The sequence below is a fragment of the Scylla paramamosain genome, chromosome 36 (genome assembly GCF_035594125.1).
Source record: "Scylla paramamosain isolate STU-SP2022 chromosome 36, ASM3559412v1, whole genome shotgun sequence".
NCBI classification, from domain to species: Eukaryota; Metazoa; Arthropoda; class Malacostraca; order Decapoda; family Portunidae; genus Scylla; species Scylla paramamosain.
Window position 1 is genome coordinate 10,228,439 of NC_087186.1, and position 23,224 is coordinate 10,251,662.

General features: G+C 43.9%; 1 long non-coding RNA gene across 1 annotated transcript in view; it reads right to left on the bottom strand.

Annotated features, from left to right (window-relative positions):
* The window catches only part of LOC135090966 (uncharacterized), a 64,334-nt gene extending 42,143 nt beyond the window's left edge, over positions 1–22,191 (bottom strand). Inside the window, exon 1 of the long non-coding RNA XR_010262220.1 lies at positions 22,040–22,191. This is a non-coding gene — a long non-coding RNA (uncharacterized LOC135090966). The remainder of the gene's footprint in view (positions 1–22,039) is intronic.
* Between the last annotated feature and the right edge of the window lie 1,033 nt (positions 22,192–23,224).

Here is a 23,224-nt window from a genome sequence, read left to right on the forward strand (position 1 = left end):
CCTTTTCCTCCTTTATTTACCTCACTTTCCTCCACTTAGTTTCCTCTCTTATTTGTTTTCCTTTTTCTTTTCCTCTTCATTTCCTTTTTTTCTTCCGTTCTCTTCTGTTTATGTTTTATTTCTCTTTCTTAGTCTTTGTTTTACCTTCTTCTCTTTTCTTTATTCGCAAATTCTCCATCTCTTTCCTTTTCTTCCCTTATTCCACAAATTCATTACATTTTCTTATTTATTCCACTTTCCTTTAACCCTCCTTCCTCTAATCCATCCATCTCTTATCTCTCTCTCCACTCATCCACCTTACCTCCACATCCTGCACCTCTACCTCTTCCTTCACCTTTCCATCTCTCCACCCCTCTCTCCACTTCCCACTCCCTCTCTCTCTCTCTCCCCTCCCTCCACTTTCACAATGAATGGATGGCCTGTATTACATTAATTAAGGTGATGAGTGGATGCAGGTGTCCACGTGCGAGTTTCATTACCTGGGGAGGCTTCACCTGGGGGGAATGAAAGGAGGAGGAGGAAGAGGAGGAGGAGGAAGGAGGAAGCCCCACATTCTCCCTCCCAGTCCATTACCCTTTCCTCTCTCTCTCTCTCTCTCTCTCTCTCTCTCTCTCTCTCTCTCTCTCTCTCTCTCTCTCTCTCTCTCTCTCTCTCAGAAGCAGATCTGGGAAACGACCCACAGAGGCGAATCCAATTATTAAGTTCGCTAATTTTTCAGTGCACAAAATCGTTCACCTCCTGAACTGAACACTAGCGCCTCTCGAAGTGAACGAAAACGGGGAGAGGGAGGGGTGCTTGTAGGAGAGAGAGGGAGAGGGAGAGGTGTGGGATAAGAGAGCACGTGGGAGTTAATGGGGTGACTTAAGAAATTGTTTATTGGTTACTTCGTGTGTGTGTGTGTGTGTGTGTGTGTGTGTGTGTGTGTGTGTGTGTGTGTGTGTGTGTGTGTCAATGTAACACGTCCCACCTTGCTTAACTTTCATGACAGAAAACTTAATTAAATTCCAAAAAATTGCAGGCGTGTGTGGCTTGGCTGGGTGGTGGTGGTGGTGGTCGTGGTGGTTTTGGAAGGTGACAGCAAGAAAATAACTCTCTCTCTCTCTCTCTCTCTCTCTCTCTCTCTCTCTCTCTCTCTCTCTAATTAGGCTTCCCCTTTCATTCCCTTTAAGATTTGAGTATATCATTATTTTCAGGTGTCACGTAGAAAAGACTATTGGTGTATGTAATTATGTAGGAAGGAAAGAAGGAAAGAAGGAAAAGAAGAAGTAAATAATAAGGAAATAAAAAAAAACAAGGAAAAGGATGAAAAGGAGGAGGATAAGATAAAAAAAAAGAATGAAAGAATATATAAGAACGAAAGGAAGTGAAGGATAAGAGAGAGAGAGAGAGAGAGAGAGAGAGAGAGAGAGAGAGAGAGAGAGAGAGAGAGAGAGAGAGAGAGAGAGAGAGAGAGAGAGAGAGGAATTACAGCATTAAGGAAGATGATGGAGAGAGGGAGGGAGGGAGGGAGGGAGGTGCGAATTACAAAGGGAGGGGGAGAGAAAGACGGATAAAAGAGAAGAATAATGCAATAAAGAAATAAATGCAATAATCCGTGAATTTGATTAAACAAGAAGAATAAGACAAAGAAAACGAAAATAACCGTAAATAAGAGAGAGAGAGAGAGAGAGAGAGAGAGAGAGAGAGAGAGAGAGAGAGAGAGAGAGAGAGAGAGAGAGAGAGAGCTTGGAAGAGGAGGGAGAGTGAGAGGGGAATGTTATGTCCCCTCTTGTTAATCTCCTCTCTCTCTCTCTCTCTCTCTCTCTCTCTCTCTCTCTCTCTCTCTCTCTCTCTCTCTCTCTCTCTCTCTCTCTCTCTCTCTCTCTCTCTCTCTCTCTCATATTTGTGAGTTATTTTCTTTACCATGCCATTACTTCCTCCTCCTCCTCCTCCTCCACCTTCTCCTCCTCCTCCTGCCATTAGTGAATCATTTCCCCTCTGACAATCTCTCTTCCCTTACAGAAACATCCTTACCTCCTCCTCCTCCTCCTCCTCCTCCTCCTCTTCCTCTTCTTCTTCTTCTTCCTCCTCCTCCTCTCTCGACGCATTAACACACAACAGATACTAAAGACTTCAATATTATCTATTTCTACACGTCAAATGGAGGAGAGGAGGAGGAGGAGGAGGAGGAGAAGGAGAAGGAGGAGGAGGAGGAGGAGAATGCAAAGCAAGTCTGAACGCTTGTCTGGTGCACTTTATAACGCTCTCTCTCTCTCTCTCTTTCTCTCTCTCTCTCTCTCTCTCTCTCTCTCTCTCTCTCTCTCTCTCTCTCTCTCTCTCTCTCATACACACTTATCTCTTGAATTAAACTTGACAACGACACGTCTCTTTCTTAATGAGAGAGAGAGAGAGAGAGAGAAAGAGAGAGAGAGAGAGAGAGAGAGAGAGAGAGAGAGAGAGAGAGAGAGAGAGAGAGAGAGAGAGAGAAAATGTAAAAACCATGAAAAGAACGCAAAAATTTGAAAATAGCTAAACAAAAATGAAAAGCACAACAACAACAACAACAACAACAAAAACAACAACAACAACAAAGAAGAGGGAAAACAAACAACAAAAACAAGTCAATCTACTGAACACCTGTAAGAAAATTCAGGCGTAGCATGTGTAGGTTTTGGTGGAGTGGTGGTGGTGGGGGGGATGTAATCTATGTATTTGTGGGGGTGGTGGGGGGAGCGTGGTGGTCTTTAAGGGGCGGGTGGTTGGGGAGGGGGTCATGACGCCTCAGGGATCCAGTAACCTTAGGGAGATGTTGGGATGAAATCATTAATATCCGTAGGAGGGCACCGGCGGGGGCTGACACTTCTGATGGGGAAGGAAGGAAGGAAGGAAGGCAGGAAGGGGAGAGAGGCAGGAGGGAAGAAAGAAGGAGGGAAAGAAAGAGGGCAGAATACGAGAGGGAAAGTAAGAAGTATGGGAAGGAAGAAGGAAGGAAAGAAGGAATGAGGGAGGGGAGGAAGGAGGAATGGGTGAGAAAGAATAAATGAAGGGAGTAAGGAATGAACGAAAGGAGGAAGAAAGGAAGGAAGGGAGGGAGGGAAGGAGTGAGTGAGGAAGGAAGATAAATTATGGAAGTGTGTGGAGGAAAGAGAGAAGAGATTTAGGAGGAAAAAAAAAATAGAGGTAGGAATATAGAGAGGAAAGAAAATGAAGAGTAACAGAGAAGAAAGAAGGAACTGCTGGCTAAGTGTGGAGGAAGTGGAGGAAAAGTGGAGGAAATAAGAGGGAGGGAGGAGAGGGGGGAGGAGGGGAGAGTAAATTGTGACAAGAAACGCTAAAATGGTGAAGGAAGATAGGAAGGAAGTAAGGGTGAGTGGAAGGGAGGGAATGTAAGGAGGTGGAGGAAGTGGTGAGAGGGAGAGGGAGAGAGAGGGAGAGAGAGAGAGAGGGGCAAAATTCCTTTATTCTGCATCGTAAACGTCATTATGTTGAGTTTAATTGCCTGAAAATCCATCTACATGTGACAGTTTAATATACCTCTCTCTCTCTCTCTCTCTCTCTCTCTCTCTCTCTCTGTAAAATATCCCCAATCCCCCAAAACTCCCTAAACTCACACCAAATTTACCCTAAACACGAGAACATTTGCAAAAAACGGAGAAAAAAACATCCCTAACCTAACAACATCCCTAAAACACACGAGGAGTTTCCCTAGAATATTTTTTTTTTGGTTCATCTCTTCCCTAGTGAGTCAGAGCAAGTGAGGGAAGATGGTAAGGGGAAGAGGTGAAGGGAAACAAGGAAATAAGTGAAGATAAGGGGAGAGGGGATGGGAGACAGGGAGATGGAATCTGTGACAAAGTGGCGTAGGGGAGGAGGGAAAGGAGGGGGAAAAGAACGAGAAGGGAAAGGAGAGAAGAGGAGAGGGGAGAAAGGAAGAGAGGTGGAAGAGGAAGTAAAGATGACTGAGGGGAGAAGAGGGAAGAAAATGGAGGGTTTCAGATGATGGGGGCGGAAGAGGGGAACGGAGAAGGAAAACTGAGGGAAATGGAGGTTGGGGAGAGAAAGAACGGAGGAAATTAAGGAGTGAAAGGTAAGGGAAATTAAATATATGAAGATGAGAGCTGGTGGGGGACTGGAAAGAGGAAACAGAGAGGAGGAAAAAGGAAAACAGTGTAAAAAAATGCAGATGATAAAATGAAGAGATAAAATTTAGGTCCATGAGGCAAAGTGGAGGAAAGTGGATGGAAAGTGGAGGAAAGGAGGAGGCGGAGATGAAGGAGCTGACATGACTAGACTTCACAACGGATTTCCTCCTCCTCCTCCTCCCTACTTCATCTCCCCAACTCCCCCATGATCTTTGAAATAACCACCTATCCTCCCCAGTAATATCTTCCCTATTCTTTCCTTTTATCCAGTAGAACACTCCCCACACTAACCACCCCAAATCCACACTGTTAACCTAACCTACTCGTCTCCCCATCTCTCTCCTCTACACTGAACCATTTCCTCCTCCCGCAACGTGTACATATCCTCCCCAAAATCTGCCTTCCTCAACCTACCTGGCCTCCCCATTCACCCCCACCCCCACCCCCCGTCCACTTAGGGAGAGGAGGATTGGTGGGTGGAAGCCGCGGCCTGCTCCAATTAATGACTATAATCCGGACTTAATTGAAATTGGGCTCCGGGGCTTCGTGTGCAGCATGCGTGGTGGTGGTGGTGGTGGTGGTGGTGGTGGTGGATAACTCTGCTATCCACGGTGGTGTAGTGGTGTTGTTAGGATTACAGTGTTTTTTTTTTGTGTGTATGTGTAATTTTTTTTTTTTTTTTTGGTCAAAGGGTTGCTGTATTTTTTTAAAAGTATAAATAATACGGCTTTTTCTGGTCCATTTTCTCCAATTACTTTATCAATTTGCATAAAAGACGTGTTTTTTATTTTTTTTATAGGTTATCGTATTACTAACCTTATATAAAATAATCTTTTTCCTTTTCAGCAGAATGGGTCACTGTATTCCTAGGATGATGGTGGTGATGGTGATGATAATGGGTACTGGTGACGGGTGGAAGTGATGGCTGTGGTGATAGTGGTGGTGAAGAATGGCAATGGTGACGAATTTTGGTATTAATTATCGATGGTAGCGATGATGGTGGTGATCATGTGTACTAGGGATGGTGGTAATGGTGGTGGTGGTGGTGGTGGTGGTGGTAGCGACTGGTATTGGTGTAGGTAAGTGGCGGGGGCAGGCAGGTGAAGGAAGGGGGATCAAGGGAGGCGAAGAGGCCCTTGAACACCCTCAGTCTGATACCGTGAAATATCTAACTGGCTTCCATGGAAACTCTCTCTCTCTCTCTCTCTCTCTCCTCTCTCTCTCTCTCTCTCCTCTCTCTCTCTCTCTCTCTCTCTAAAACTACAAAAAATATCTACAAAACCCAAACGCTATTAATTCAAGGAAAGAAAAAGAAAATAAAAAAAAGAAACTAATGATTCAGAAGGTTAAAGAGTTTAAAATCAAGAAGAATAACATTAAATTAACGACCCTACTGTCTTTTCCTAACGAGAGAAAAAAAAATATACAAAGGGAATAAGAAGAGAGAAAACGGAAGAAGAAAACGAAGGGAGAAAGAAGAAAAATCGAGGAGCAAGTCAAGGAAATGCAGAGAGATAAAGAGAAAGAGAAAAATATGGAAATAGGGAATAGTGAGGGACAGGCAGGAGAATGATAAAAAAAAAGTATGAAAAAAAGAAGAAAACGAAGAAGAGGAAAGACAAAGAGAATACCGCGAAGAAGGGAAATGAATGCAAATGAAAGAAAAAGAAAACACGAAAGGTATAAAAGGAAAGAAAAAAAAAAGTAAAGTGAAAGGGAAAGAGAAATAAAGGAAATACTTAAACGTAAGAAAACAAGTAAAGAATGGGGAAAATTAAGAGAGATAGAGGGGAAAAGAAATGAAGGGAAAAAAGGAGGAGGGAGAGCTAAAAAAAATCTGGAACAAGAAACTGAAAAAAAAGGAGAGAGAGAGAGAGAGAGAGAGAGAGAGAGAGAGAGAGAGAGAGAGAGAGAGAGAGAGAGAGAGAGAGAGATACCAGAACATACAACATCGGATGGCAGAGAAAGAAAAGGGGGAAAAACAAGATTAGAAAGAAAGAAAAATAAAGGCAACCTGCGTATATAAGAGGGGAAAAAAAAGTAGGGAAAAAAGTTTGGCTTATTAAAACTCAGCAGGGGGAAACACCACTGGTTGTCACTCGCCTTCAACTTACAAACGCAAAAAAGACTTCGTAAACTTGAGTCCTGCAAACTTCCCACCAACTATTTCCCTCCAGAAGACCCCAAACTTTCCCTCGGGGGCGGACACAACGAGGGGAAAGAAAGGGAAGTGAGCGGAAGGGAAGGGAAGAGGGGGAAGAAGAGGCCTGATTAGAAGGTGATAGGAACCGGATTGAGTCTGTGGCGGGATGCGAACTGGTGATCAGGAAGGTGTGTGTGTGTGTGTGTTACAAGACTGATGAGCTCTGGGAAACAACACATATGAACTTTACGTGGAAAAAAAACTACAGCTTGAATGAAAAAAGGTGTAATGTTTCCTTTTTATTAATCTATTGCTGGGAACACACACACACACACACACACACACACACACACACACACACACACACACACACCGTGGCAGCAAATGTCGCCGCTCATTTGATTTCAATATGGCCAGATCGTTTTGATATATCCTCCCTTGTCTTGTATAATGACTGAATACCCAATTGACTGAGGCCACTTTGCTAATTTCCGTAATTTTGTCCCAGGATTATACAGCAATAGCGTTCCTGGATACGTTCTAGGTGGGTGTGTTGGGCCTGTGTGTGTGCTGCATGCTGTGTGTGTATATGTAATGTGTGTGTAGATATACAAAAAAAAAATAATAAATAAATAAATAAACAGAATAAAATAAAATAAACAAATAAATAAAACAGCAATTTCTTTAAGTTTCTGGCTGAATAAACGAAAGTGAAGATAAATAACAGCTATAAATAAACCAGGATGAATAAACACAACATTGCTTTGATGAATTTCACGTCCTCTCGTATTCCAGGAGAGGGAAGGAGCAGGACTTTCCAGTTTCCAGCAATCCAGGGCCTCGTATTCACATGAGTGCCTTGACTTGGCCCACACAAAACCACGGAAGACTGCCAGATTGCACGGCCGCGGCCCCTCCTCCGCCTCCTCCAGGGAAGTGTGTGTGTGTGTGTGTGTGTGTGTGTGTGTGTGTGTGTGTGTGTTATAATGTAAATTCCCTAGACTTAATTTAAACTCGTCTGTATGTCATTAATTGTATCTGAATGTAATTATGAGAAGTTCGGATTGGTTTTGAGGTGACTACAACCTCCTCTCTCTCTCTCTCTCTCTCTCTCTCTCTCTCTCTCTCTCTCTCCTCTCTCTCTCTCTCTCTCTCTCCTCTCTCTCTCTCTCTCTCTCTCTCTCTCTCTCTCTCTCTCTCTCTCTCTCTCCTCTCTCTCTCTCTCTCTCTCTCTCTCTCTCTCTCTCTCTCTCTCTCTCTCTCTCTCTCTCTCTCTCTCTCTCTCTCTCTCTCTCTCTCTCTCTCTCTCTCTCTCTCTCTCTCTCTCTCTCTCTCTCTCTCTCTCTCTCTCTCTCTCTCATCCCCCATTCCCACTCATGGGTTTTCCCTTTTCTTATCCCTCCATCTTTTTCACCTCCAGTTCCCCTCTCTCTTCTGCCCTTCAAAGTTTCCCTTCTCTCCCCTCCCTTCTACGAATTCTCCTTTCCCTTCACTCACCCATCTGGCTCACGGAAATTTCTAGGCGGGAGAGGAAGCGCATTCTCTTAACAATGACATATATGACCACGTTTTTTGCAGACAAACCAATTTCTAAAGTTTCATAAGAATATAAGAAAAAAGGGAAGCTGCAAGAAGCCATCAGGCCTACACGTGGCAGTCCCTGTATGAAATATACCTACCTATTTCCACCTATCATCCCCATCCATGAATCTGTCTAATCTTCTCTTAAAGCTTCCCTTGAACGTAATGTGACCTTAACCTTTCTACTCTTCCTTCTACCTTTTATTAACGCTCTCTCTCTCTCTCTCTCTCTCTCTCTCTCTCTCTCTCTCTCTCTCTCTCTCTCTCTTTCCACCTCTTCCATGCCCTCTTCCTCCTCCCATTCATTCATTTAAAGCTCCCAAGGTCACACTAGCACGTTCTGGTGACCTTGTGGCGGAGAAACAAGTCGAATCAGGTCAGGTCAGGTTACGTTAGGTCAAGGACTCGTGGCGGCAGAGAGAGAGAGAGAGAGAGAGAGAGAGAGAGAGAGAGAGAGAGAGAGAGAGAGAGAGAGAGAGAGAGAGAGAGAGAGATGCACAGCTCGGTAATGCGTGACAGCCCGGCGCGTCACCCACACACGGTTGCCATGGCGACGAGACAGGGGCTCTGCAGCAGGTGAAGGATAATACTGGTAAATTACCCTCATTATCCCCTCACTGTGATACCCTACCCATAACACTTTCCCTCTCTCTCTCTCTCTCTTTCTCTCTCTCTCTCTCTCTCTCTCTCTTAGGGGTCACGAAACGTAAGTGCGGGAAAGAAAGGATCACGAAGAGGGGGAAAAAAGGTCACGCAAGGGTAAGATTGTACACACACACACACACACATATACACACACACACATGAGGAAGGAGGAAGTGCAGATGTTAGTGGAAGTAGGAGTGGAGGAGGAGGAGGAGGAGGTGGAAATGCTAGTGGATGTGGAGGAAGAGGAGGTGGATATGCTAGTGTCTCCTTAGCCAACAGGCGCCACTTGCTCCCACCTCATAATTTTTTACATTACTGACCAAAATTTCCCACAAGAACCATCATCACACTTTGCCCTGAGCTGAAATACGACCTTCCTAACCTTGCCCAAAGTTTCCCCTCAGCTACCTACCTCCACACACACACACACACACACACACACACACACACACACACAATACGAGGGAAATAAGTTTAAAACTCCAGACACTTTTGGCTGCCTCCAAGACAAACGCTTTCATGAGTCTTCGGGGGAAAAATAATCTACCGAGTATCTAGTTTGCGTGGGAAATTAGAACGTGGCCTATGAATGAATAGTAGCAGTAGTAGCAGTAGTAGCAGTATAGTTATATGTATAGGTAGATATATCATAGCTACTTTAAATCTTCAAGCAGTGACCCTTAACCTACTACTACTACTATTATTAATTTTTCTACATTCAGTACCTCAAATTCATCACTCTACATCTTCTTAAGTCTACCACCACCACCACCACCACCACCACCCCCCCCAAGAAGGAAGAGCAGCAGGAGAGCGTGAGGGCGAGGGAAGCATGGCAGTCTCCCCAGGGCGCGTTTAAATCGAGCTACTTGATGGTAAGAAAGGCGAGGTGCATTATAAAACAGGGAACGAGGCGCTGGTATTAGTCTGAGAGGGGATTTGGGGCTTTTTATTAAGGCTGCGAACAATGTGGTGCGTGAGGAGGAGGAGGAGGAGGAGGTGGTGGAGGTGTTTGGTGGGTTTACCGATGTTCATTTTTTTTTTCACATGTTGGTTAATTAGTAATCGTGGTGGTGGTGGTGGTGGTAGTAGTAGTAGTTGCAATAACAACAATAATAACAACAACAAGGAGAGATGGAGGAAAGGGTAGAGAAGAGAGACAAACGGGTTAAAGGAGGAGGAAAGTGGGATGTACGAATAAGAGGAGGAGGAAGAGGAAGAGGAAGAAGAGGAGATGGAGAAGATGGCGGAGTTGTGTTTGTCTGTTCCTCTCCCTCATCTTCATCTTCTTCGATTTCACGTACAAGAAGGAAACTGACCACCTGACACTGTTGCCAAGCCGAAGGGCACACCTTTCCTTACCCAAAAACCCTGGCAACACTGAACTGACCACAGAATACAAATAAACACAAAGTAAATAAGAAACTAATACACAAATACACAAAGTAAAGTTATTTTACAGACAGAGAGAATAACACTGCCAATTTTCGTTTTCTATTCCTACCGTTTTCTTTACCTTCTGCTAGGGGGACTCTCTTTTTTTTAGAAGGGGCGTAACTCTTCAGCCCAACCAGCGCCCGTGTACTGTCCAATTTCGCGGTTGTTCTCCAGTAACTAAGACGTATACCCCGAGGCGTGTGGGAGAGGAGAGAGGGAGAGGAAGGGAGAGGGAGAGAAAGGGGGAGAGAGGTAAGCTGGGAATAGGTAGACTCTGAAAAGGTAGAAACGTCGTTTTCTTATGTCTGAGTGTGTGTGTGTGTGTGTGTGTGTGTGTGTGTGTGTGTGTGTGTGTGTGTGTGTTTCCTCCTCCTCCTCCTCCTCCTCCTCCTCTTCATTCCTCTTCTTACTCCTCCTTCTCCATAAGCTAATAAGGAAAATATGATACGAAAATATATTCCCCTGAGAGAGAGAGAGAGAGAGAGAGAGAGAGAGAGAGAGAGAGAGAGAGAGAGAGAGAGAGAGAGAGAGAGAGAGAGAGAGAGAGAGAACAATCATTAGCATCGTGAATCACTCCCTAGGCGCCTCTCCCTCCTCTTTCTCCTCCTCCTCCTCCTCCTCCTCCTCCTTCAGCCGGGTAGCGTTACTCGAGTGTTGGTTCAGCTGAGGCGAGTGAGGATCAGTGACTCAGCAAGGGTGACCAGAACACGATTAAGTACACCAATGCTAAGGGAAGTCTGGGAGGATTTGACCTGGTGACCTTGTGTGGTGGTGGTGGTGGTGGTGGTGGTGGTCAGGGTCAAGCTGTATCCACCATTGTTAAATAACAGAGCACAAAGTCATTTTATCTATCCATTTTTTTTTTCTTTCCCTCACCACTTCGTCATGATTCATTATTTTTAATCTACATCATCTTCTAACCTGCCAGAGTGATAGATTATGTAAATTTGATCCCGGACAACTTGACTCACACTCACACACACACACACACACACACACACTCCATCAGTCACAGCACAATCAGGCGCCTCATCACAATGGATCATCATGTTTACCTCTGCCAATTAATGCAAATTTCAGCTAATAATGAATTACCACATCGATTATTATATTTATCTTCCCCGATTCATTTTCCTGCGACACGAACAAAGCGACGCCCCCGCCTCTGATAACCACAGTGCAGCCTTATCTCCCCTCGCAGCCCAGCCTTCACCCATCACCCTCACTCACCCTTATCGTATCCTTTGTTTGAGTCTAAAATTTTTAAGTTGTCCCTAAAATCCTGGAACCCTGGCTGTTTAGAATATTGAGGTTGCCTCCAAGAATCGTTCACCTGGGTACAAGAATCATCACAAAATCACTCAGGCTTGACGTATCCTTTGTGTCTAGAATCATTGTGTGGCCTTTGATTACACACACCTGGCTATAATAATCAGTTTTGCTTTGTAGAATTCAGTTTTGCTTTGTAGAATCACTTAATATCAGATAAAACTATGGTAAATTTTAAAATAAGACAAATTCAGCCTTAATATGACACGAGAATCATTTTGGGTTTTTTGCATTCTAGGCCATCCATGAATCAGTTTGCTTTTTTAGGATCACTCAGCATTGGTTACACCTTTCTTCTGTCTCTCAACCACTTTTACGTAACAAATATATTCACTCAGTATGATAGGAATAATTTTGCATTTAAGAACCCGGCTAGTCATCTCTGTGGCCTTTGGAAATAGTTTAGGTGCATATTACACAGATTTTCAAGGATGTTTTAATGGTTCCAGTGACAGATTAGTATGATTTCTTTACCATTAACAAGGAAAACATGCTTGAGAACCCGGTTAATCATTTCTGTGGCCTTTGAAAATAGTTTAGGTGAAATTACAGATTTTCAAGGATGTTCTAATTGTTTTAATGACAGATTAATGATTTGAGAGCCAGGTTAATCATCTTTGTGGCCTTTGAAATGTTACGTTAGGAGTGCAGAGCGTTGCAACACCAGCAGAAGGCCGTCACCTCTCCTTCAGGCACCTCCCGTCCCCGCCCACCTCCCTTATTTGCCGCCCAGTCCATCCCGCCCCCCCACACCAGGTTGAATAATAAAAGCAACACCAGCCAAGTCTCAGCCTCTCCCAGAATTCTTGCGCAACACTAGACACGCCTCATGCACCGTTTGTCTTTGTCTGTCTGTGTGTCTGTCTCCGTCTGTCAAGTGGTGGAGCGAAGATGGGGGATTTTTTTTTAAAGTGGCGATGGTGTAGAGAGAGAGAGAGAGAGAGAGAGAGAGAGAGAGAGAGAGAGAGAGAGAGAGAGAGAGAGAGAGAGAGAGAGAGAGAGAGAGAGAGAGAGAGAGAGAGATTCCTTTGAAGATAATATTAAAGGTAACTACACAAGGAATAATATAAGGTCCTTGTTAAGTAGACTGGATAGATAGATAGATAGATACAGATAGATAAATAAATAAATATAAATAGATGGATGGATAGATACAAGAGACAGACAGACAGACAGACAGACAGAATACACCTCTCTTGGAAAATATATCAAGCTTAACACAGAAGGAAATGCAAACCTACACACCTGTAATTAGATCCTGAGACGCAGGTGGAGCTGGAAACCTTCGTCAATTACACTAAAACAATTCAGCGTGACGGCCGCGTGTTTATGGCAAAGAAGGTTTTAATTAAAGGCTTCCATTTCAATATTTTCGGCTGCGATTCGATGTCTGTCTGTCCGTGTGTGTGTGTGTGTGTGTGTGTGTGTGTGTGTGTGTGTGTGTGTGTGTGTGTGTGTGTGTGTGTATTAAAACAACTACTTTTCATGTCATTTTCATTTACTCCCTTCGCTTCTCGTCTCATTCTCTCTCCTTCATTCATCTCCTATTTCTCTTCATATTAATCCTACTCTTTTTCCTGATTTTATTAGTCTTCACCCTATTATTTTCTACGCTTATCACTCTCCACTTCTCTTTCTTCCTTTCTTCTTTATTCATCCTCTTTTTCTCATTTTCCTTCTTCAATCAAACCACTCCCCGTTCTCTTTTTCCTCCTTATCCTATCTCCATTTCTCCTGTCCTCGCCCTTTTACACATCCTCCTCCTCCTCCTCCTCCTCCTCCTCCTCCTCCTCCTCCTCCTCCTCCTCCTCCTCCTCGTCCCCCTGCCACACGTCCTCGCCTCGTCGCCTCCCTTCACACAGAGCCATTAGGTCCTCCTCCCCTCGCCTCCTAATGACCAGTAATTGTTCCGACAGAGACGAAGAGAGATGCTTAGAATAATGTGGGAGCGAGGAGAGGAGAGGCGGAGGGAGGGAAGGACAGTCTCTCTCTCTCTCTCTCTCTCTCCAATGACTCACTGTATACATATGCAAATAACTCGAATGAATTATTATTATTGGCCAACCTATAACTATTCCAAACACACACACACACACACATACACACACACACATACCAGCTAAGTGTACACTATTAACACCTATGGGGAGCAGGAAGGGAGCGACACCCCTCTCAGGTGTGAATTGCCCAGGTGAGTATTGCCCCCCCTCCCCTCTCTCCCCTTCCTCAACCCCTTCAATGGATAAAGGGGAGACGTTATTCAGTTTCGCCATTTAATTGTCTTACCTAAATTCTTTGAGGGTGTTCTTGTCAGGATGCAGTCTCAGTCTCTCTCTCTCTCTCTCTCTCTCTCTCTCTCTCTCTCTCTCTCTCTCTCTCTCTCTCTCTCTCTCTCTCTCTCGTAACATCACCGGCTTACAATATACTGTTCGCTTATTGGCCATTGTACCATACCTATAAGGCCATCTTCTCTCCCTCTCTCTCTCTCTCTCTCTCTCCCTCCCTCTCCTATCTCTACCCTTCAATCGTTCTTCCTTATCTCCCTTCCTTAAATGTATCGTTATCTTTCTTACATGTCTTTTTTTTTTCATTACCAGGATCTTTGTTGTTTTGTTTATCATCCTTTTATTTCTTCTAATATGTTGCGTTTCTCTTTTTTCTTTCCCTCACCTTTTAAATCGATCTTTTTTTTTTTCGTTTCATGTATTTTTTTCTATTTTTCTCGCCCTTTATCTTCCTCCTAATCTCCTATCTCGTTCTCTTCTACGTTTCATTTATAGTTTCTTTGTTTCATTTATAGTTTCTTTATCTAAACAATTCAATCTTTTCTCTACTTTTATATTCTAGTAACTTTTTTTTATCTATCGTCTGTTTCTATTTTTATCTATCTGTCTATTTCTCCCCCATCTTTTTTTTGTCAAACCTAATAATTACTTTACCATTACTTTTTACACCAGACCTTTGCGCCTTTCCTTCCTATCAGTTCCTCAGCTCCCTCGCATCCTGACCTTATCTGTATCGTCACTCCGTCCTTCCTTAACGCAGAAAACACCAACAACAGTACAGTAACTCGCTCAATAAACACGACCACCACCACCACCACCACCAACACCAACACTGTTCTTCCATTACCATCACTTTAAGTCCGATTCCACCCACCACCACCACCATCACCACCACCATCATAGCCAAAACCATTATAATTTGCCGCAGTATCGTTGGAATTAAAGAGATTTTGCGTAATTTGTGTGTATACTCGTACGTGTGTGTGTGTGTGTGTGTGTGTGTGTGTGTGTGTGTGTGTGTGTGTGTGGGTGTAAATGGGGTGAAGATGAGGGAAAAAAAAACAAACAAACATGGAAGGAAGGAAAGTAGAGGATAATAAATGACGGAAGGAAGGAAGTAAGGAAAGAAAATGAGAGAGAGAGAGAGAGAGAGAGAGAGAGAGAGAGAGAGAGAGAGAGAGAGAGAGAGAGAGGTCTACATATTACGAAACAGACACGTAGATGAGAAGAGAACAAGAGAACGACAGAATAAGAAAAAAAAAAGAACAGGAAGACAAGAAAAGAAAGAGAAAACGAGAGAAAAGCAAGTCAAGACAACAAGAACAAAAGAACAAAAGGACAAGGAAAAGACAAGACAGACCAGGGACAAAGAGAGACACACTACAACCCATGACTATAAGAGACGAAGCGGAAACTCACAAAAATCACCCACAAAATCGTAAAAAAATAGTAAAAAAATATGAAGTTTTGCACGGCCCACCACACGACTCAGTATCTCACCTCCTAATGGCTTTGGGAGGAGCCCCGCCATTACCAGGATTACACCTCCCTTGTCTCGACTTGCCCAGGTGTTTACAGGGCACAGGTGAAGGAAAAGCAGGTGTGTGTGAAGGAAAGACGCGTTGGCTGAATACGTGATGCGTGTCCTTTTCCAAACTTGCCAAACCTGACAGTAAGGAGGAGGAAGAGGAGGAAGAGGAGGAGGAGGGATATATATACAAAGGAATATACATAGGAAAACAAGCAGCATCAGATCTATTGGCCCCTCCTTGCCTGTTTGCTGATGGAGGGTACTGTAGAAGTTTAAACGTGATTGGTTACAGCGAGGAGGAGGAGGAGGAGGAGGAGGAGGAGGAAAAGGAGGAGCGTTTCTGATGAGCAGGTGCAGAGGACACGATTCTGCCAAAAAGTCTGGGAAAGAAATTTTGTCAGGGAGGAGAAAGGAGAAGGAAAAAGATAAAAGATTATGGAGAAGGAGGAGGAGGAGGAGGAGGAAAACAGGACGGATTCAAGAACTGCCCCCCCCCAAAAAAAAAAAAAAAATCAGGGAAACATAAAAGGAAGAAAACAAAGGAGGAGGAAAAAGATAACGAAGAAGAAAGAGGAGGAGGAGGAGGAGGAGAAAGAAGATGAGATGAGACAGCAAGCGAAGCAAGAAAAAATAGAAAGAAGGAAAGGGGAAGAATAGAAAGGAAAGAAGATTAAAAATAAACAGGAGAGAATAATTAAGTACAGTGAATCCCCCCTCTCTCTCTCTCTCTCTCTCTCTCTCTCTCTCTCTCTCTCTCTCTCTCTCTCTCTCTCTCTCTCTCTCTCTTACAAATGCCCCCTAATGAACCAACAGCTCCCACCCAGAGGACACCTGACCCCCCCTACACCCAATGACCCCCCAACACCCAGGCGGGGATGACAAAGTGAGTGATGACCCCCATTAGTGGCCCTCTTGACATCCATCGCGGCCCATTATATTAGGTGTGATACCGAGATGCAGGCGGGATTCCAACGGCGCAAAGGTAAAACGCTTTCCCAGGTGGTTAAAGAGATATACCTGTCGGGCAGTGAGTGAGTGTAGAGTGCAGGTGAGGTTGACGTGTGCGTGTGCGTAAAATAATGAAGGACAATATAACGTACACACACACACACACACACGAAAAAATCAATGAAGACGTACAAAAGGCACGAGAAAAATAAAGCAACACACACACACACGAAAAATCAATGAAAACATACAAAAGGCACGAGAAAAATAAAGCAAAAACACACACACACGAAAAATCAATGAAAACATACAAAAGGCACGAGAAAAATAAAGCAAAAACAGAAAAAAAAATAAATAAATTCTATCTCTTCACCTTCAGCCATTTAAAAAACCACATCAAAAGTCGCCAGGCAGAGTTTTACAAGTTACCCTCCCAATCGGACCCGCCCATCCTGACTAAATATTTATAATGAGACTTTCACCAACGCACGCACCACGAATTACAACTTCACTTCGCAGTAGAGGACGTGATGCGGGCCACGCCTCCTCGCTTATTCATGAAGGACTGGGAAACGGGTACTAAGGAAACCGGAGGGCGGGGAAAGAATGAAGAAATCTGACTCTTGGACAGTAGGAAGGGAGAGGATGAGGAGGTTGAAGTGGACGGGATTGGTGAAGGAAAATGGGGAAGGAAGGAGAGGGGGGGGGTGGAGCTGAGACAATGGATAGCTAATTTATCCATTCGTGGGGTTTTGACGTTACATCGGATTATCTTCATTAACGGAGGAAGAGGAGGAGGAGGAGGAGGAGGAGGGGATATTCACTAAAAGACCTATGAGGCAATGGTGCTGACTCATCGTGGGAGGGGAGGACGAGAAGCAGAAGAAGAAAGGGAGTGAAACAGAAAAGGGAAGGAAGAAAGAAAGGAACATTGACTGCAGAAGGTGTGTGTGTGTGTGTGTGTGTGTGTGTGTGTGTGTGTGTGTGTGTGTGTGTGTGTGTGTGTGTGTGTGTGTGTGTGTGTGTGTGACGACATGCACACAAACTGGTTTACATTACTTTTTCTTGGGATTCTACACACACACACACACGTTTTCATTAAACATTATACTATTATCTTCAGAAAACACGCTAATTTTACATAAACTAGCAATTCATGAGCAAAATGCCACTTATCACCTTAAAAACCACAATAATAGGCAGTAACCACACTCCTCAATAAAATGCCAAGCGCAACAACATAATCATCACAGTACTACAGGTTATATAAAGGTCGTGGTAAATTATTAACATTACTCCTCAATATACTGTAGTTTACCACACAAAGCGACGAAGTCCATTTTCTCTCTCGCTAAGGACTCGTTTTCTTTCATTCCCGCCCAGCCTCTCTCTCGCTCTCTCTCCCTGCTTCCTCTCCCAGTTCATTCCTCCCTTACTCTGCATTCATCAGTATTCTTCCTCTCTTCTCTTCCTCAGGCTCTTCCTCTTCCTCTCCCTTTAATCTTAAACATTTCTCTTTAAAAAATATATAAATAAAATAAAAATCTGATTAAATAAGTGAAAATCAAGGAGTTAAGGATATGAAGAATAACAATAACAGATGAAAGAATAGGAGGAACAAAAATCAGAGTAAAATATAAATAGTACAGAGAGGAATGGGGAGGAGTAAATATGGGATTAGTGTTTATCATGGGAGGTAATGGTGATGGTGGTGGTGGTGGAGGTCCTCGTCCGCTGCCTGTGTTTGCTCTAAGCTAAATTCGAGTAGCTACTTCCTGGGTTTGAGTGTTTCCGAGTGTACCACCTGTGTGTGTGTGTGTGTGTGTGTGTGTGTGTGTGTGTGTGTGTGTGTGTGTGTGTGTGTCGTCTCTCGATTATTATTCTAGACAAGTAAGGTTTCTCAATAACATCACACACACACACTTTAAAAGTAAAACTAACCCTTCTATTTGTAGGAATTCATGAAGAGGAGGAGAAGTAGAGGAAGAGGAAGAGGAGGAGGAGTACACACATTTAATCAACAAACTATTTTTTCCCACCACAATTAATCTTTCACACATCCCAACACTCTTCTACACGTCTTCACTCGTAAACACACACACACACACACACAAACCCACAAAAAAGAAAGCTTGTGTATATATCCCTGTCTTTCACCACTACTGCATTCCGCTGGGCCATGAAAGCACTAGTCAACCATACGAGACGAGAGAGATTGATGGAGAGACTCTGGAATAATGCTGTTTTTTTTTTTTTTTCCCCAAGCCCCGTGCATTATTCTGCTGCATTGATCTGTGAATGTATGTTATCTTGATGTAAAGAAACTGCCAGACTTAGTAGGAGTACATGTGGATATGTCTTCCTTCCTTCTCTCTTTCTCTGATTCTCTCTCTCTCTCTGCATTTTTTTTTTCTGGTACTCGTTCTTCTTTTCTGTTCACTTCTTCCTTCTTTCTCCTTTTTCTCATGTTTGTTTTCAAGTTTTGTTTTGGTTTGGTTTGGTTTGGTTTGTTGTTGTTACTGTTGTTCTTGTTACTCGTGTTGTTATTGTTGTTGTTACTGTTGTTGTTACTGATGTTAGTGTTGTTGTTGTGGCTCTTCTCCTCCTCCTCCTCCTCCTCCTCCTCCTCCTCCTCCTCCTCCTCCTCCTCCTCAACATGCCATAAAAATACCTTCCTTATTGTACGTAAATTACTTGAACTGGCAGAAACTTTCGCGAACATTATTGATTGTCGATAAAAAAAAATGAAGGAAGGCAAACGAAAATATATGTTCCTGTCTCTCTCTCTCTCTCTCTCTCTCTCTCTCTCTCTCTCTCTCTCTCTCTCTCACACAACCAAAAATAAAAAAAATAGATAATAGAACCGCACAAACTAATATTACATGACAAATCAATTATATGAACTAAAAATAAATAGAAAATAAGAGAAAAAAATTAAACAAAAGCAATTTAAGAACCAACTTGATAAAAAATATACGCAGGAAACAGAGAGAGAGAGAGAGAGAGAGAGAGAGAGAGAGAGAGAGAGAGAGAGAGAGAGAGAGAGAGAACGGGGGGAGAGGAACAGGCAGTGAGGGAGGTGTTCCAGTAAGTTCACGAGTATGGTCAGGGGGGAGGCAGGGAGAGGTAAGGAGGGGGCTGAGGGAGTGAGTGATGGTTGCCAAGGGTTTAGGGAGCAGAGAGAGAGAGAGAGAGAGAGAGAGAGAGAGAGAGAGAGAGAGAGAGAGTCAACATTATTCATCATTTGGATTTCTGCTTCTGGTTCAGTTTCCGTCCCCTTCCCCCTTCCTTTTCCCCCTCCCCATCCCTCTTTTCCGCTTCCTCCCGCCCCCCATCACCTCATTAAGACCGACTGGGTGAAGGTTGTAAAGGTTTCTCATGACAAACCAATCACCGCCAGCCCTCCCATTATCTGTCTAGGGAAAGTTTTGCCTGCCACTGTTTCCCTCCCGTCCCTCCGTCAGCAGCACTAATGATACGCGAGGTGAAGCGGACACACACACACACACACACACACACAGAGGAGCAGCAGGTAGGAATGCAGGTCACCATCACCATCACCACCACCACCACCACCACCACACCTAGCTTTCAATCGTTACAGAATTATGAGTTCACCCGCTCCTCCTCCCCATTCCCTCCCCTCACTCTCACCCTTGCCTCACCCCCTCCTCCTTGCTACCCCCTCCCCTCACTATCACCCCTGCCTCACCCCCTCACCCTCCCTCACCCTTTTTACACGTCCAGCACCCTGGCAGCGGCTCCTGTTTCGCCGCCAGAACAAGTTTCGCGCATCGTGTCTGCAGGAGAAACTAGAGGCTGCTTTTTGAGGCGCGGCGGGGTGGCTTGCTGGGGGCGCCTGCGGGTCGGTGACTTATCATCCCGAGGGGCGCGGCGGAAGGTTAACCTGTACCGAGCTGCAGGCGGGGCAAGCTGCAGACGAGACGAGTACCGGTGCCTTGGTTAAGTGTGAATATGAGGTGCGGGTTTAGGGACACGTGATACTGTGATACGTTGAGGAGGGAAACTAGAAGAACTATCGCGAAGGAAGGAGTGGCATGGAAGCGAGGGGTGTGGACAGTAAGGCAACTTCCTAAACGATGCCCTGAACTGCCCAGAATCGCTCATTAACTTCCTTGATACCGACTTTCTATCCCGCGGGAAGGCAGGGAGAAAAGCGACTAAAGATCTTCTAACTGGACTCCCGATGCTGCCCAACACACACACGTCCCCCGAGGCTGCAGTCTGACCGATGCTACACATGCACACGCACACACACATCGTAACTCAGCCACACGATCTCACCCACACACTTTCCTCAGGCACACGCAAGCACTTTCCGTCCTCAGCAGGTGACCAGTAATGGCTGTCACCTACACGGGATAAAACGGCGCAAAACTGATGAGGACTGAGAGAACGAAATGGGGACAGGGTACAAAGAAGGTGGATAGAAGGAGGAGGAAAACTTGGGTATAGAAGATGCTGGAGAGGAGAGAGAAGCAGAGAAGAGAGGAGCAAGAGAAATTATAAGTAGTACAAGGGACAGAGTGAGAAAGAGATAAGGTACCGAGGAAACAGGGAAACAGAGGAAAATGAGGCAATGAAGGTGCTAGAGAGGAGGAGGAGGAAAGAGGAGAGGAAAAACAACTACTACAAAGGATAATGTGAGGAAAGGACTAAGTATAAGGAAACACAAGAGAAATAAAACAGGAGGGAAATTTGAACAGAAGTGAGAAAGCGAAGAGAGAAGCAGATAGTGATAATCTCATGGCTAAGCGTAATTTACCTGCAAAAACAATGACAGGTGAATAGGTACATGAGAACAGGTGAGACGAACCAGAGAGGGACCTGAAACACTACACAGGTCAATTAAATAACAACACAGGTGCATCTATAATGAAATAAACTTACGTAACATGAAAATACTGCAAAACGACGAAGGGTTTACTTATTACACGTATAAATCTGCATCAATGACTAATTAAAGTGACATTAATGATGATATGGAGCGGGAGGGCGAGACGTATCAAAGCAATTAGTGTGTGTGTGTGTGTGTGTGTGTGTGTGTGTGTGTGTGTGTGTGTGTGTGTGTGTGTGTGTTTCCTGAGGGTGGGGAGGGAAGAACGACCACAAAGGAACATTATGAAGGAGGGAAGAAGGGAAGAGATGAGAGAGAGAGAGAGAGAGAGAGAGAGAGAGAGAGAGAGAGAGAGAGAGAGAGAGAGAGAGAGAGAGAGAGAGAGAGGGGGCCAAGGAAATTGAAGACAAGACAAAGGGTAGGAAGGACAAAAGGAAAGGAGGAAAATATGCAAGAACAGAAGAATGAAGAAGAGGAGACAAGAGAGAGAGAGAGAGAGAGAGAGAGAGAGAGAGAGAGTGTCTTGTGAGGAAAACGAAAATAAGAAAAAAAAGAAAATAAGAAAAAAAAAAGAGTTGAAGAAAACTTTAGAGATGTGAGACAGAGAAAGAGGGAATGAAAGATAAGAGAGAAAGAGTGAGAGAAGAGAGAGAGTGAGAGAGCGAGAAGTATACAAAGGGAGAAGGGAATGAAGAATAGAGAGGCGAGAAGAAACTAAAAGGAACAAAGGAAGCAGATGATACGAAGAAGAGGAAGGAGGAGGAGGAGGAGGAGGAGGAGGAAGATGAGCGTCCCTTCTACAACTTGCGGCCAAAGACACTGACCACTTCCTTCCCACCACCACCACCACCACCATCACTACCAAGCTATAACCAGGTATTAAATGCAGATTGTGTTACTACTACTACTACCACCACTACTACTACTACTACTACTACTACTACTGTTATTATCTGTAGCAGTATTTTCCTAGTTATCATTGTTATTATAAGTCTTTTTATCTATTTTCTATTAAGATTTACACAAAGAGGAATAAAAGGATTATAAAAGATTATGATAAGGACAAGGAAGAGGAAGAGGAAGTGATCAGCACAGACAAACAACTTTTATGGACGAAAATGATATACCAAAACAATAACAAATTATACCTGTACTTACATTCAGGTCACTCGCCACCGAAGCAGCACCACCACCATCACCATCACCGCAACCACCACCACTGCAACCACCATCACCGCAACCATCATCTTACCTGCGGAAGGAACAAATCACAGTGAGACTACCTGAACACACCTGTCCTAGCAGCTCCCTATTCCCTTCCCCGTCCCCACTACCCATCTCCTCCTCCCCTTTCTCCCCTATCCTTTCCCTCAATCCTCTTTTTCTTCCATTTCTTTCCCCAGCCTCCCCATTCTCTATTCCTTTCCTTCCACTCTTTTTCCTCAATCTCTGCTGGAAAGGGAAAGAGACAAAAGGAAAAAGAGGTAATTTTTCAAAAGTCTATCGTGAGTTGTGACCCCTTTTTTTCCCCCCTTTCTCTTCCCTCTTTCCTCCACTTGTGTAGGAGAGAGGAGAGGGAAGAGACAGAATTTTCCTCCAGCCTAACGTGAGCCTCCCCCTCCCCCCTCCCCCCAACCAACCGTTTCGTTCATATATACTTTTTTAGGGAAGTGTAAATTGGCTATCAAATCAGCTGTGGTTGGCGTCCTTCTCTTGACGCTTAATCTTGTGAAGCTTCAGGTGAAAAAGAGTGAAAAAGTGTGTGAGCGTGTCTGGTTCTGACGTGTGTGTGTGTGTGTGTGTGTGTGCTCTGCTTTTTACCTGTTCTAGTTGCTTCACACGTACTTATCAATGAACACTATAATTAACTAGAAGCGAACCCTTTAATCAACATTGCATTCATCAACAAGAGAATAAAGTTGAAAGAAAACCAGACACACAGCAGCACTTTAAAGAACACGTCCGTACAAACCACTAAAAAAAAAAAAGTTAATGTATGAATGAATCACTTAATATTCTCAGGTAAAAAGGATTCAAGTGACTTATATTAAAATACATGAAGTTGGTGTATAGAAGAGAGAAAAATATAAGTTAGGAAAACGCTAAAAATCTGAAGGAGTTTTGTAATTTACTGGTCAGGCAACGATGAAATTAATTAATAAACATAAAAGTTGTTGATTTTTAGCATAGAGAGAGAGAGAGAGAGAGAGAGAGAGAGAGAGAGAGAGAGAGAGAGAGAGAGAGAGAGAGAGAGAGAGAGAGAGAGAGAGAGCTAAGGTACAGATGAGAAAATTAGAGAGTTTACAAAAAAAAGTTGATGAGAGCCAGTCAAGGGTTGATGGA